The following is a 16,256-nucleotide window of genomic DNA, read 5'->3' on the forward strand; positions in this document are numbered from 1 at the left end:
AGTAAAACAGCAAACAGAAATCAGAAAAAGTGATTTTTACTTCAAGGTTTTTCTTTTAGTTCAATGTTTCAAACTTGTATTTCTTTGTGGCATATTGCACTTTTTCCTCATCAATCACATTTTAACATACCTACATACATTATATATACATCGAAAAAAATGTCCATGTAGCATTTCATTCTTAAATTTGTTTTTAAAGATCAGATGATTTTATGTAAGACTACAGAGGAGTTAAATTACACCATTGCAACCTTTAGTGTTTCCTTTGGTTGTGTTATTATAAACGATTAACACAAATAATTGAAAATTCATGTAACAGTTCCGAAAATACCTTATTGTTTATTTTGTCATTTTTTAGCTCAGCTTCTGAAACAATCACAAGCATTTGAACATGTTTTCCCCTTTAGATTGATTATCCTTTCTGTAGCCACGTACCCCCAATCAATTCACACGTTATAGTCAATTAAGATGTTTCAAAGCGAACTTACAGCATGTAAAGAGCTGACTTTAAAGTGTCAGATTCTTTACTTGTTTTTATTCACTAACATATGGCGAGACAAATGTACATAATAGCCTTTTTACCTCATCCATCATTATAATGGATGAATATTTAATATAATGTTAAAGTACAATATCATTGTAACTTAAACGAAGATGCCATAGTAGTTTGGATAATATTGTATTCACACATAACATAGAATCAGCGAAACCCCAGGAAGGTTATAGAAAGTAAAGACAAATATTTTTAACAAAAATAGCAGAAATAATCGATTTAACATTTCAAAATCATGAAATTAGTGTTTAAAGAAGTCTTGTGATACGTTAATCGGTACATTTCATGTTTGCAAGGACATGTTTCCTTCCCTAAGGTACCGGTTACTTCAAGTATGGTTTTATTCATTTTATCGGAATCATACAGTGGTTAACTGCTTTTCTTGCTTTTGTTGTTTAATAAACCTTCGTCAATTAAAGAGAAAGTGTCGTTTTTGTTTTGCTAAACGTACTGTGCACTTTTTAATCACCATCATGAGGAACGTGCTCAAAGGAAGGTTTCAGAGCAAAAACAACAAAGACAAGAATAGAAAAAGAAAATTATAAGTTTATACAAATGCAAATTTAATTGTAACACCAAACGTTTTAAAGCGACCAAACGTCTTGAAAATATTCTATAACGCAAACTTCTGATACATAATTAATAAGTTCACGCTATATGCTAAAAACTTGATATTCAATGAATAATAACTATTAAAAGTATTTCTAATGCAATTATTTTGTATCAATGGTTCTGATTGGATGACAGTTAGCGTAAAATTCTATATCTCCTTGTCTGTAACTAAGGAAGCCCGACATTTTGAATTGCTGAATGTATTGACATGTAATTTCTACAATGATAAGCCAAAAAACTCACTTGTTGTAGCTAAAAATCTTCTTTTTATCAAACTTCATTACATTTTGAAGCGGCACAAAAGCCAGCAAACACCCGGTGTTTATGTTTGACGCCGGAGGCATACCTATGACGTCACCTAGTGTAGGGACCAAAGAAGAGAACATATTTTCGCGGAATTTTCTTAAATGAAGATTTTACACTAAAATAATGATTTAAATTTAATTATGAACTTGTTTTGTATTAGAATAGAGATAACTGTATTGTATTTAAAGCTATACGGACGTCCATCGGTAGTTTTACTGTCGCAAATACCCGTTTACCTGTCTCCGCTCCGCGTCGCCAGGTAAACTAAATTTGCGACAGTAAAACTACCGATGGACGTCCTTAAAACTTCAAATACAATACAGTTATCTCTTAAATATATAGAGAATATCAGAGCTCTTGGGATTATATTGGTGTCTCGGGTTGATACGGATGCGATATTGAAAAAGCTATATCATATACACTCTATTATATACATTTACCTCAAGTAGATGTTTTTTATGTGACATGACGTCATACAGATAAGGAGTTTTGAAATGACGTCATACAGATTATAAGGTTTGACATGACGTCATACAGATTGGGGATTTGATAAAGCTTTGCAACAGTGACTGCAATCGATGACGTGACGTCATACAGATTAAAGGTGTGATAAAGCTTTTGCAACCGGGCTGATATTGATATCATCACGGGTGGTGATAAAGCACGCTTGCCATTGATTGTATAACACATACAATTTATCTGTATTTAATAGTAAGTATATAATAAATATATATATACAAGTCTAAATTGAAAACTACGTTCAAACCTATGATTGCGTTGGATAAAAGCCGCAATTTTTATACGTGTGCATGTAAAACAAATTTCGTTGTAGAAGGGTCTAAATACAGCACAAACAACATTTTCGAAAAGACCAAAAGAGTGAAAAAGTATATTTCAACAAAACGCATTTGACTAACAGGTCGAACAACTGATGTTCTTAAACCCTTCTGACTTCCATTGACGATTGCCAAATAAAATTGATCACGAGATGTAACAAAATGGATCTAATATATATATATATATATATATATATATATATATTCCAGCCCCGCTCGGGGAGGAAGTTACGAATCAGATCTACTCTAACATCGTTAGGTTGATTTTCTAGGCACTTTTTACTTTTAATTGTCATATATTTATATTTTAGATATATAACAATACTAGGGAATGGTAATAAAATCTCACTTTATATAATGTGTAATGCCAATATAAGACTCACTAGAGTGCTCAACTCAAAACTGGTAAAAGGTCAATTAAAATACGCAGTTGAAGAGTAACTAATTTTAGTGCTTTATTTGATCTTTAACTGTTATTTGAGTGTCACTAGCGAGTCTTTTGTAGACAGAACGCACATCTGGTATATACCATCATCAGCCTGGTAATACTATCTTTTTTTAAAACTGCACTGGTTCGATGTTAGTGCTGATGGAGGTATCTTCTCCGAGTGTATTACCAGTCCAGTAGTCAGCACTTCTGCGATGACAGGAATTACATGTATGAACAGGAAAGATTTTCTACCCAAAGAATATACCGATATTACCTGAGCTGTGACATTTGATTTTTTAATACATAAGATAAAGTTGATTCATGGAGGAACATTATCTTATGATTTCCTCTTTCTCTATTTCTTCATTTTTGTAACATGAAACTAAATTTGTAATTTAAATTGTCACGAATCAATATTTAATTTAAAAGTTAGAAAAGACTTCTTATGCAATGTTGGTATTTTTTAATATTTAGAAAAAAGTTTTTTTTATATTTCTATTCATCAAACAGAATTCTTTTTATTGTTGTAATAATATTTGACTATTAAGCCCTTTGTCTTTATTATTAAATTGGTCTTTTCTTTTGAAGGTTTGTTTCTGAAAATCGTATCGGTGTTATTTCTGACTGGCAATTTTATTTCAATGATTTTGATTATAATTTTAATTATTTCCGAAACTACATCCCTTGGCATTCTAGTAATAAAATAAATTTTGCTTTAGCATGCCAATTACTGTCGAAACTACTTAATAATATCTTCGTCAAGTCCATTTTTTGTTAAAAATTGCTGATTCTGCAGTATTATAAATCTTTTCCAAAACGAAAGTAATGCAAATAAGAATCCTTGGATGAATCTAATTAATATAGTTATACTTTTTTATTTTGACTTATCTTCAATGATGCTTCCTTGTTGGAATATTGAATGTTTTCTGAGAAGAAAATTAACAATAAGTTCTAAGACTTGTAATAATGTACATTTTTCATATATGGTGTAACGATATATAAATATGAAGTATGATTGCCAATGAGAAAACCTCTATTGCATAGCAAGCTATAACAGCCCAAAAATGACAGGTACACACAGAATGTAGCGGGGTTAAACATGTTTGCTTGCGTCAAACCCTTTCCAAAGAAAAACAGACTTTAAAAATCAGTTGGAACAGGAGTAACTCATACGATTGATACAAAAGATACGAAGTACATATATAACAGTACTCACAGTTACTGAAAGCTAGTTTTAAGCCAAGAACAACTAATAAAAAGAGCAAGTATCTAAAACTATAATATCAATAAGTGCACATTTAAATTATTGATTTTAGCATTTGCAATACGAAAGGTTTAGAAATATACCAAAATATAGTCAGATATGTCGGTAACATGAAAGAATCTTGAGTAACAGGACAACGGTAACAGAACAGAGTTGGTAACAGAAAGGATTTTTTTCTCAAGAAAATGCTTTATTTCATAGTTTAAGAAAAATACATCATTTCAGATTGGTCACAATTGGAAGATAACAGCAAACAATGTCATTTATCCTTTGAAACTGTATTTGCAAGATGAAAAATCTGCCTAGGTAATGCAAAATTCTAAAATAAATTCCTTTCTGTCACTATCTACTATACTAGAATTGCACAAATGTTCTCTGCTGTTATTAAAAGCAAAAAACTTATTTTTTCATTCAATATACTGTATATTATTTTGAAATTTATTTAATATGGTGATGATAACTTATATTAAATGAAATGGTTGGCATATAGTAGATTAACTTTTTGATTCATCAGTAAAATTGTCTTTAACATCCTTCCTGTTATGGTTATTCTGTTACTTTTTATCAGGTAACATGACGGAACGTAACAGAAAGGAATTACGCAGTACTTTTTGTTCATTTACTCGAATTGTGTAGAAGTTTACTTACATCTACATATCAATTTGATAAGATACTATAAAAACACATGTAATGTTACAGACTGTAACAGGAGAGAACTGTTACAGGCTGTAACAGGAGAGAACAACAAAATTATTATTCTCCAAATTCTGATTTTTGAGGAGTTCAGATTTTTCAAACTGGCTGCTATTCACTTTAACATGTGGAGTCATACATTCAGAAAATGATGCTCTTCACATTGCATCAAAAGAAATAAAGTTTAGGTCTTTTAAACGTGTCCACAGTTGGAAAAACAAGCGGTAACAGGTAAAAATGCAAAATTGTCTTACATGCTTTAGTTATAACAAAATCAAACCAGTAATGGAGAAGTGTTTTATATAGTTATGTCAACGGTTAACCGGTTAACCGGTCGAACGACCGAATATAGAATACCAAAATCGCAAACCGGTTAACCGGACTTTTTTTCAATTTTGATAGATTTGATATAAATTTGTATTAAATCAATAAATAGTTATGTTTTATTTAAAAAAAAATGTCGTTGTGGTAATTAATTTGACAGATCAATTGTCCAGTATATTGATTGCTATTGTTAATGTTAAAAACATAAAATTAGTTAGAGCTTGGGGCTGGATCTTTAAGAAACATAATTAAAACTGAGAAAGGAAATGGTGAATGTGTCATAGCGACAACAACCCGACCATAGAGCAGACAACAGCCGAAGTCCACCAATGGGTCTTCAATGTAGCGAGAAACTCCTTCACCTTAGTATACATGTTTTTTTAACAGTAACTTTAAATCAGTAATGCGATTAAATTTTACTAATTACTTCATTATTTCGCTTTTGATCTAACATTGTGTAAACCTACATCTAAATGTGCAACCTCCATAGTGCAAGGCTTTGTCTTACTTTAAACGAAATGCTAACTCAAAAATTGTGAAATGCAAACCAATGTGAATGTACTCAATGTATTCGTGATAGTATAAGTAACATGCTTAAAGAAACAAGCAAACAAAGTAAAGAAACATGTCGTACGCTGACCTATAGTTGTTCATCTCTGTGTCATTTTGGTCTCTTGTGGAGAATTGTCTCATTGGCAATCATACCACATCTTCTTTTTAATAATTAATCATTTCAAATTGAAACACTCCCGATTATTTTCGGAGACAACAAGAGAAAAGGAAAGAATAATCAGTTTCAGACATATTCAATTCTACAAGATCAAGAAGTTTTTTCTAAATTTTGCAATCTGAAGTTGGTACAAACGCTATAGTTGATACGGTGTATTCGATTATTAAAAGTCAAACTTCGCCAGGAATCCTTACAGACAAGACTTATAATTACAAAGAACAAACTTCAAATCCAGAATCGTAAATTTATGTTGGATGAAAGGTTGTCAAATTGACACTCATACCACATCTTATCTATGTGTAGGGTACTATTGATGAGGCTTTCAAACACCAACTTAAACTACCGGTTAACCGGTTAATCGGTCGAACGATTATCCGAATAACCGGTTAGAAAAAAGTGTACGATTTGACAACACTAGTTTTATATAATCTATCAGATTTGTGAAAATCGGAAGGCTGTTTACTTAATTTAGATATTCTTTGAATGATTTAATTTTCAGAAAATAACAGGGGACAGTATGATTTGGAGAGGGGGTGACCCTTTAAATTATTTTTTTTTTTTATTACAAACAATATTAAAAAGAATGCAGTTGGTGCATTATATACTCTAGTTAAAACTGAAACTTAAAATTTTCCAAAAAGATGCCTGAATAAAAAAAATGACTGGTGAAAGATGGGACATGGAAATTAGACTTTTTCAGATATTGTCTCATATATAGATTACGTTCATTTAAATATAAAACGTCACTACAGACACGGACATTGTAAACAAGTCGGTATATATAAACAACGTAAGATTGTGCCTTACCAACATCGTCCAAAAAAGGGAAATTGAAAGAGGGACGAAAGATACCAAAGGGACAGTCAAACTCATAAATCTAAAACAAACTGACAACGCCATGGCTAAAAATGACACATGACACAACATAGAAAACTAAAGAATAAACAACACGAACCCCACCAAAAAACTAGGGGTGATCTCAGGTGTTCCGGAAGGATAAGCAGATCCTGCTCCACATGTGGCAACCGTCGTGTTGCTATGAAAATAGAAAACGTAGAATCGTCCCTTTCGTCGCAAATGTTTGTTTAGAATTTTTCGTGTAAAACTGAAATATTTAAATTTAGGAAATCACATGATGCTTATATTTGATTCATTAAGAGCAAGTTCCTTTGGTCCTTTAAATGGTCTCAATCTTGAACAATACTGAGGTCCCTCGTTATAACATGGGCATAGGAATCATATCCAAAATTCGATGATGTACAGACTCAAGTTAAAATATTTTCTATATTGGCATCTGATGATATGGTGTTTCGTTCGTTCGATGTTATCCAAATATAAAGTGGCAAATGGTAGAGTCATAAGGTAAAATAGATATGTGAAAACCACTGTTGCTAAATGTATATTAATTTTCAGAAAAGGCTGTTATTGATCTTCAGGTTTGTCAATACACAGGGACATCCTATTATGATGTCAGAAAGCTTTACTTATATACGTACATTCTTACAGAGTGGGTAACACTGTCTCACATTCCTTGGAATATCATTTTATTCACTAATTGGTATTTGACCAAGTTTTTAACTAGATTATATTCTAGACCTTCAATTTTTTCGCATGTAGATAGATCGTAAAGTGTATCATTTATACGATTTCTATTTCGTTGATTCCTATTGATACGTTTACGCTCAGGAATATAATTATGTAAGTGAATTTTTGTATAGTAAGTAGTCATATAAGAGTCTTTATTCGTTTTTTTTTCATCATTTTGCCCCTACCAAATCAGAAACGTGACAGTTATTTTCCACATTTTTTTTTATGTGTTTGAGTTTTTTGTAATTTTTTGTATTATACAAACTTGTGCTTTTATATTATAATAATTACATAATAGAAATTAAGTGGATGAGTTATATTCAAAATATTTTTTGATAACTGTGATTTGTCAAATATATGGAATGTTTAGTTTGCTGATAAATTGGTATGTAGAATTAATGAGTAGAAGCTCAAAAACCAACAAGGATGATTTTCTTTTCTTGCAGAATCGAATTAAACCATCGTATTCATTTTTTTAAGGTTTACAATTTGAAAAATATTTTCATTTCTTCCTAGCAAGTTCATGTATACGTTGTATAAAAATAAATGCTGAATTCACCACATGCCGATTGGATCTGGAAGGTTGAAGGATTCACCGGGAAATGATCGTCTCTGCAACATTGGTGACGTTACATTACGAAATGTAGAATACTTGAGTCAGACAGAAAGATTTTAAGTCCACAGTTGAGTTGGTCATAAATTCATATATAATTGTACCTGATAGTTGTATTTAGATATACGTTCTTTATAACTATGTAACTGTAGTTTTATGGTAAATTAGCGCTTGTGGTTGTTTACCCCATTCTTAATAGTCGTATTTATTTCGGTTGGACGTAACTTTATTAAAACTAGCATTAGCAATTGGATAATAATGATTTTTTAAGTTCAAGTGGAAACATCCACCATCAAAATGTTTTATTTTCAAATAATTCCATTGATTTTTACTGCGTATGATTATATATATACACATGATACAGCTGTAAACACAATTAATTATTTCTAACTGACAGCAAACATTGTTATGACGTCGAAATTGTTATAGTATTAATTTATTGTTTCGATGTTGTTCTTTATATAATGTCTTTTAAATGTTTTACATAACAACGTATGTAGTTTAGCATAATAAATCATGGTTACACACCTGCTTTTATGCATTTTATTCATTTTACATTATATATAATAGCAGTTTCCTGAATAATGAAAATATAACACAGACATATTGAAGTATATATAATCAGAACTTTATACCAAGTTAAAGATAATAAAGGATGGACGCGACCAAGTTTTTCTAATCTGTAAAATAACATAAGAAATCTTCTAAACAAGGTATGATGCTGAATCGATACCACAGAAACAAAAAGATCTAGCCTATAATATCATTAAACCTAAATAAAGGCAACAGCAGTATACCGATGTTCAAAAGTCATGAATCGATTGAGAGAAAACAAATCTGGGTTACAAACTATAACCGAAGGAAAAATATATACTAAAAGATGAAAAAGATAAACAACAGAAACACTTAAGTGCAACAAAAACAAACGCCAACATACATAGTAACAAATTATTTGATACTACATGCCATATTCCTGACTTTGTACAGGACATTTTAAGAAAATAATGGTTGGTTGAACCTGGTTTAATGGCTAGCTAAGCCTATGGTTTTATTTGACAATGTTAAAACAAATCGCTAAAATGACAACACTACGTTCTAGATATACAACACATACACACGTAATAGCACTCGATACAGAGAAATGCACAAAATTGTCGACACAACATGCATAACGCAAAACAATAACGAACATCTTCCATCAACGACACCACAGTGCATTTCAAACATTGACGCATTTATGTTACGAACATTTAATGTCGAATCTTTCCAATTATATTAACATAAAAAGTCCAAACAATTCCCATGACAATGATGGTCGGTAAATTTCTCATTTCAAATATTGTACATTTGTAATTTCAAATCATTATAAAGCTTGCTATGCGGTATGAGTTTTGGTCATGTATGTTGAAGGCCTTACTTTAATCTATAGTTGATAACATTTGCTTTATTTTGTCTCTGGTTAAAGTAAACTCATTGTAAACAATACAGCATCTTCCAAATTCTATAAACAACCGGACTAAAGACTTGTACAATTAAGGATTGAAAAGTGTACCCACATTTGCAGTTCAGTGTAAACTGGGCAAAACTTATGTGCAGTATAATCAAAAACGACATTGGTATCATCCCTTGACTTGAAAAACATGGTCACACAATGATACCCGGGCCTATATCGAAAAGTTATGTCTCAACCTGTATACATAAGATGTTCGTCATAATTCCACCCTGAAGCAAATATTGTAGTCCTAATTATACTGCATATAGTTTCTTCTTCTTCTCATAAACCTATTTTTGTCATTTCGGTTGATTCATCTTTACATTTTAACGTTCATTCATATTGTATTTTCTTTGATCAAATTTGTTTTCCACAATACAAATGATTATTGATCATTTAAATAGAATGCATTTTTTTGTGTCAATTTAGTTGATATATTCAGTCTTGATAACTGATTTAATTTGTATCATGAGATTGAAAAAATCGTATCACACTTATATTCCATTATGTGAGACATGATATAGTTATTTAAAAATGTTGTTTCAGATTGTTACTGTGTTGGTCATGAATTAACGGATACCAAACAGGAAGAAACTCTAAATAATAGTGTCAATGCGACATAAACGAACGGTTTTATTACTTTATTATATGTGATATATAGGACTGTGCTCTTCCTCTTGATAACTTAATGCTTGTTTTTTCTTTCAGTCAATAGAAAATCACACTACGGATGCGTATTAGGAACATAGTAAAAATAAGGTAATCATGGAACCTAATCAAGACAAAATCTAAACTCTGAATTTCATTTTTTTAAATCTCAAAATTTCGACGTTAGAAATTGCAAATATTTCGACTTTTAAATCGTAGAGGGTTCAATTTTGTATCTCATAATTTTGATTTTCAATCCCAAATGCCGACTGTTAAAACCTCAAACTTACAATTTTTGACTTTAATATCCTAATTTCGACTTTTAATATCTCAAAATATCATCAAAAACTCAAAACTTCAAAAACATACATAGAGACGGAATATTTGATAGTAACTGCCATATTCCTGGCTTGGTACATTCCATTTCAACTAAAAATATTGGGTCAAACCGTGTTTTATTGCTAGCCAAACCTCCTGCTTATATGGCAATGGTAAAATACCGGTAAAATGACAACAATACGTGAGTGAAAGTCTGTACATATGAACATAGATACACAGGACAGAGAAATACAAAAAGAATTAATATAACAGTACATTACCACATGTTAATCCTGAAATAAAATGGGCACCTCCCATGAGTTCAGTACACCACAAACGATGTATAAACTGCACGTCACACAAATGTATCAATCCCACAAGTATCACAAGTAAATTTCTATAAATAGAATAGATTTATTTCATTGAAGACACGAACAAGGATATAAAATTGGGCTTGAGTTCGGTGTTATTTTAAAAAAAAATTGTAAACTTGTATTTCATCTTTGCTTATGTGCTTTACATTTTGTGTTTCTTTGTTACATATGACGTACGTGACTCTGAACTTACCCATTCCGTCATTGTGTTATTTTGCTATGGTATATTTTTCTATTTTTGTCTTTTATTTTTGTTATGTGCTTTGTCTATAAGCCTTTTTGTGTTTCTTTGTTACATATTTGTTGGTTTTTTACAGTGATTAAGATTATAACACAATGTTGATTGCTATACCCTTTTTTCACTTTTTTACCTATTTTGTCTTTTGTTTTGTTCACACATCGTTGTCAATATAATGGAATTTAATGCGACTGTCTTTCAAATGAGAGGTTGAAGTATCGTTAAAACCAGATTTATTCCAGCATTTTCTACATAAAAAATGCCTGTACAAAGTTGCAGGAAGCCAGGAATATGACAGCTGTTATCCATCCGTTTGATATGTTTGAGCTTTTGATTTTGCCATTTGAATACGGACTTTCTGTTTTGAATTTTCCTGGGAGTTAAGTATTTTTGTTATTATGTTTTAATGTATTTTGAGTAATTTTATGTATTATGTGTACTTCATTTGTTTTATGTGAAAGAAAAGCGCGCCTGATATACAAAATAAAATAAACATTGTATCTTTGATTATTCTTCTTCTCTTTCTTGAATTTGTAACCTAACAGTGAATGAAGCAAAAACAAATTCTGTGGATTAATCATTAATCGTTGAATACCAATTTTTAGAATTTTTGTGGGTACAGGTGAACCACTAAATCAAATGTTCAACGAATTGCACATTTTCTATAGGGTTAGTAGGTGACCTTCTCCTGTTGTCTTCTCTATGGTCGAATTGTTGTCTCTTTGACACATTCCCTATTTCCATTCTAAATTTTATTTTAAAGATTGGCAAAACCAGTAAATTGTATACCAACGAAAATGTAAGTTTCCCTCAATCCCCGAAAATTGAAACCCACAGAATTGAATTAATCTGTCACTTAATGTGATACTAAATGAGGATTTAAAAAAGAAATACAAGAACTATAAAGTATTTCTTGAAAAGAAGTACGTGACATTAACGGTGCTCGAGCAAGATTATTAAGTATTATGTTTATCTTTTCAGTATCATAATATATGTTTTGCTTTATAGAAATGTCAGTGTACATTTATTCAAGATACTTTGCTAAAACGACAAGTATGTGTTGTATATTATTCTTGAGAACATGTATCTGTTTGATTTATCATGTTATTCCCCGAACGGAAGGTTACATTATATTTGAATCGCAAAATATATCTCTGAAGGCACGAACAAAGCAATAAATCTATACCTTCTGATTCATAGAATATCATGAGTAGATACTATCTCTATCAACCTTGTTGTTAAATGTAGGTTGAATGAGTATTTTGACTTCTAATCTAAGAAATATATCATGAATTTGAAATATCCACCATGTTTTGATACTGAACGATTCATATATTTGACATATAAACACCGACAGTGAGACCAAAACGACTATCAATAAAAACAAATTTTATGATATGATTATATAACTTAAGCAGTAAACATAAATCAGAGTAAACTTTCTAATCTTTACAAGTGTATTCACATAACCAGTTCAAACAACTTTCATGACAATACTGTTCGTTAATTTTCTCATTCAAATGTGTAACATTTGATTTGTTATTCAGGGTATAATAAAGCTAGCTATGCGGTATGAGTTTAAGTCATAATTGTTGAAGACATTACTTTGAATTATAGTTGGTAACGTTTGCTTCATTTCGTCTCTGGGGAGAATTACCTCATTGTAAACAATACAACATCTTCCAAATTTGATATACAACCAGACTTAAGACTAGTATCATTAAGGGTTGAAAAGGTTCAGTAAGAACTAGGCAATACTAATGTGCAGTATTATCAAAATCGCATTGGTATCATCACTCGACTTGAAAAAAGTTGTCGCAAGATGATACCTAGGCCTATATTAAAAAGTCATGTATAAATCTGTATACATGGGACTTCTTCATAACCCCGAAACAAACATTACAGTCCCAATTATACTGCATATAGTTTTTTTCTTCCTCTCTTAAACCTTATTTCTTGTCATTTGGGTTACTATTATTCATTATAACGTTCTCTTTATATTATCTGTTCTTTTATAAAACAATTGTCCACAATATAAATGATTATTGATCTGTTGAATAGAATGCATTTTTTTGTGTCAATTAAGTTGATATATTTAGTCCTGAAAACTGATTTAATTTTTGTCATGAGATGAAAAAATGGTGTCACACTTATATTCCATTATGTGCTATATATATCTAAAAATGTTGTTTCAGGTTGTTACTATATTGATTTTGTCCAGTGTTGGTCATGAATTAACGGATACCAAACAGGAAGAAACTCTATATAATAGTGTCATTGCGACCTAAACGAACGGTTTTTATTACTTTAGTATATGTGATATATAGGACTGTGCTCTTCCTCATAGAAATTAAATGCTTGGTTTGTATTATTCAGTCAATAGAAAATCTCACTGTAAATACATATTAGGAATGTAGTAAAAACAGGATTTTAATTGAACCTCTGTTTTCATGTCAAAGTTTAAACTTTGAATTTCAAATTTTTAAATCTCAAAACTTCGACGATTCAAATCATGAAAGTTTCAGAATTTAACCTTAAGACTAAAATCAATCTCATAATTTTGACTTAAACTCAAATTTTCAACATTTTTTCCTGAAGTCAAAATACTACTTTTGTCAACTCGAAATGTAACTGAAAATAGACTGCTGCAAGTCTTTGCACAATTTCTTTTTTCAAATCATATATTATTTTCATGTTTTAGCTTAAATGAATTCTTTATCTTAATATCACCTCGGCTTTCTATGATCAAAATCACGACATAACTAAATCACGTTTAACACATTTTAGATTAAATCGTGGTCAAAACGTCCTTTAAATATACATTGTCATCCAGTGTCTTTAGTTTTCTATGCTATGTTTTTACTTGACGCTGTCATATTCTCTTGTACTTTATGCTTATTGTCTATTAAAGGGGCACGAGCTAAGAGATGTATAAAAAATGTAATACATTATTATTTTTTTTGCTCAATCATTAATAAAAAGAAATGAATGAAAATAAATGTATTTATTCTGTAGTCAGTCACCACTTCGGTGCTATCATGAATATCTATTATATAGTCATTTTTATCTAAGCGTCACTGGTTAGTCTTGTGTAGACGGAACGCGCTTCTGACGTATTAAATTATAAACCTGGTAGCTATTATTCGTGTATTTCTCTATCCTATATGTTCTCCCATTTATATGTATTGTAGTCGTGTTATGCAATGTTGTCATTTTAATGATATATTTAATATTGCCATAAAAGCGGGAGGTCTGGCTAACCACAAAACCAGGTTCAACACCCCATTTGTTTCTTTAAATATCTTGTACCAAGTCAGGAACATGGCCATTGTTATCTTATAGTTTGTTTCTTTGTGTGTTACATTTTAGTGTTGTGTTTCTGTTGTGTCGCAGTGTTTTTATGGCAATGTTAAATGGCAACATTAAAATGACAAGACTGAACACTGATAACCATCTGTATCATTAACATATCTTTGGCCAAAAACAAAATTAATAATCGTCTAAAAATAATTGGACATTAAGAGGGATGAAAACGATTACTGTCAATAGTAATCAATTACTTTGTGTAATCGATTAACACTCTAGCTTTTTGGTATGCAATTAATCTATAAATTTTAATATAAAAATAAGACGATGTTTTATGATTTCCAATTAGACAACTCTCTCTCTCGATTTGTGACAAAATGACATAAAAAGAGGAACTATAGGTCATTGTACGTACGGCCTTTGAATGACAAAGCTAATCATGGTTAATGTTATTTATAATCGATTACTCTGATTTTTGTATGAAGTCGATAATATTTGATTATTTTATCAAGAGTAAGAACATTAATTTTCGATTCACGATAATTACATGTACATGTTGAATTATGTAAAAAAAAAACAATAACTACATTTAATAAGAAACGTCAGGCGTACAAGGGTTTAGTACTTGTATATATAATGGATTTATTTGAACACGATTAGGCTGTTTAAATGTTTATCGTGGAAATTTAAAAGTAAAACTTTATGAATGCGTCACTGAACTGTTTTCTGCTGTAATATACGTTGAAGACCCATTGTTGGTCGTCGGCTGTTTCTGCTCTTTGGTCGGGTTGTTTTCTCTTTGACATATTCCCCATTTTAATTCTCAATGCGCTTATGTTTAAAATAACTGATTTATACGAATAATAGAAAGATTATTCAGAGGTAACATTGGGGTAAAAATATGCATGCTTATTTTAAAACGCAGACAAATTTAATTTATCTTATCTAAGAATGATATAGATAATATTCTTTGAAAAAAACAAACATCCAAAGAAATAAAAAGTGTCCGTATCTGATTAACGGTAATATTGTACAAAAAGCGCAGAAATTACAATGTGTTTCGTGTAACCGTATACAACCTTTAAACAAACTTATTAGTAATAACATTAACGGTACCAATTTTCCTGCACCAGATGCGCATTTCGATAATACATGTCTCTTCTGTGATGCTCGTGGCCAAAATATTTGAAATTCAAAGCTTATATAAAAGATGAAGAGCTATAATCCAAAAGTTCTAAAAAGTATAGCCAAATCCGTGAAGTGAATCAGAGCTTTGCATGAGGGTGATGCATTCCTTAATTTATTATAATTTTTAACACTTTGCATTGTAACAGCAAATTTTAATAACACAAAAAATCCGTGTTTTCATGCCAGTACCGAAGTATTGGCTACTGGGCTGGTGATACCCTCGGGGACTAACAGTCCACCAGCAGAGGCATCGACCCAGTGGTAGTAATAACATTAACGGTAAAATTGAGAATGGAAATGGGAAATGTACCATAGAGACAACAACCCGACCATAGAGCAGACAAAGCAGAAGGTCACCAACAGGTCTTAAAAGCAACGAGAAACTCTCGCTCCCGGAGGCGTCCTTCAGCTGGCCCCTTAACAAATATTTACTAGTTCAGGGATAATGAACACCATACTAAACTCCAAATTGTACACAAGAAACTAAAAGTTAAAATAATACAAGACTAACAAAGGCCAGAGGCTGCTGACTTGGGACAGGCGCAAAAATGCGGCGGGGTTAAACATGTTTGTGAGATCATTTGTCCTGCTCCAGATGCGCATTCCGACAATACAAGTCTCTTCAGTAATGCTCGTAGCCAAAATATTTGAAATCCAAAGCTTATATAAAAGATGAAGAGCTATAATCCAAAATGTCCAAAAAGTATAGCCAAATCCGTGAAGGGAATCAGAGCTTTGCATGAG

Source organism: Mytilus edulis, chromosome 2, assembly GCF_963676685.1.
Source record: "Mytilus edulis chromosome 2, xbMytEdul2.2, whole genome shotgun sequence".
Classification (NCBI taxonomy): domain Eukaryota; kingdom Metazoa; phylum Mollusca; class Bivalvia; order Mytilida; family Mytilidae; genus Mytilus; species Mytilus edulis.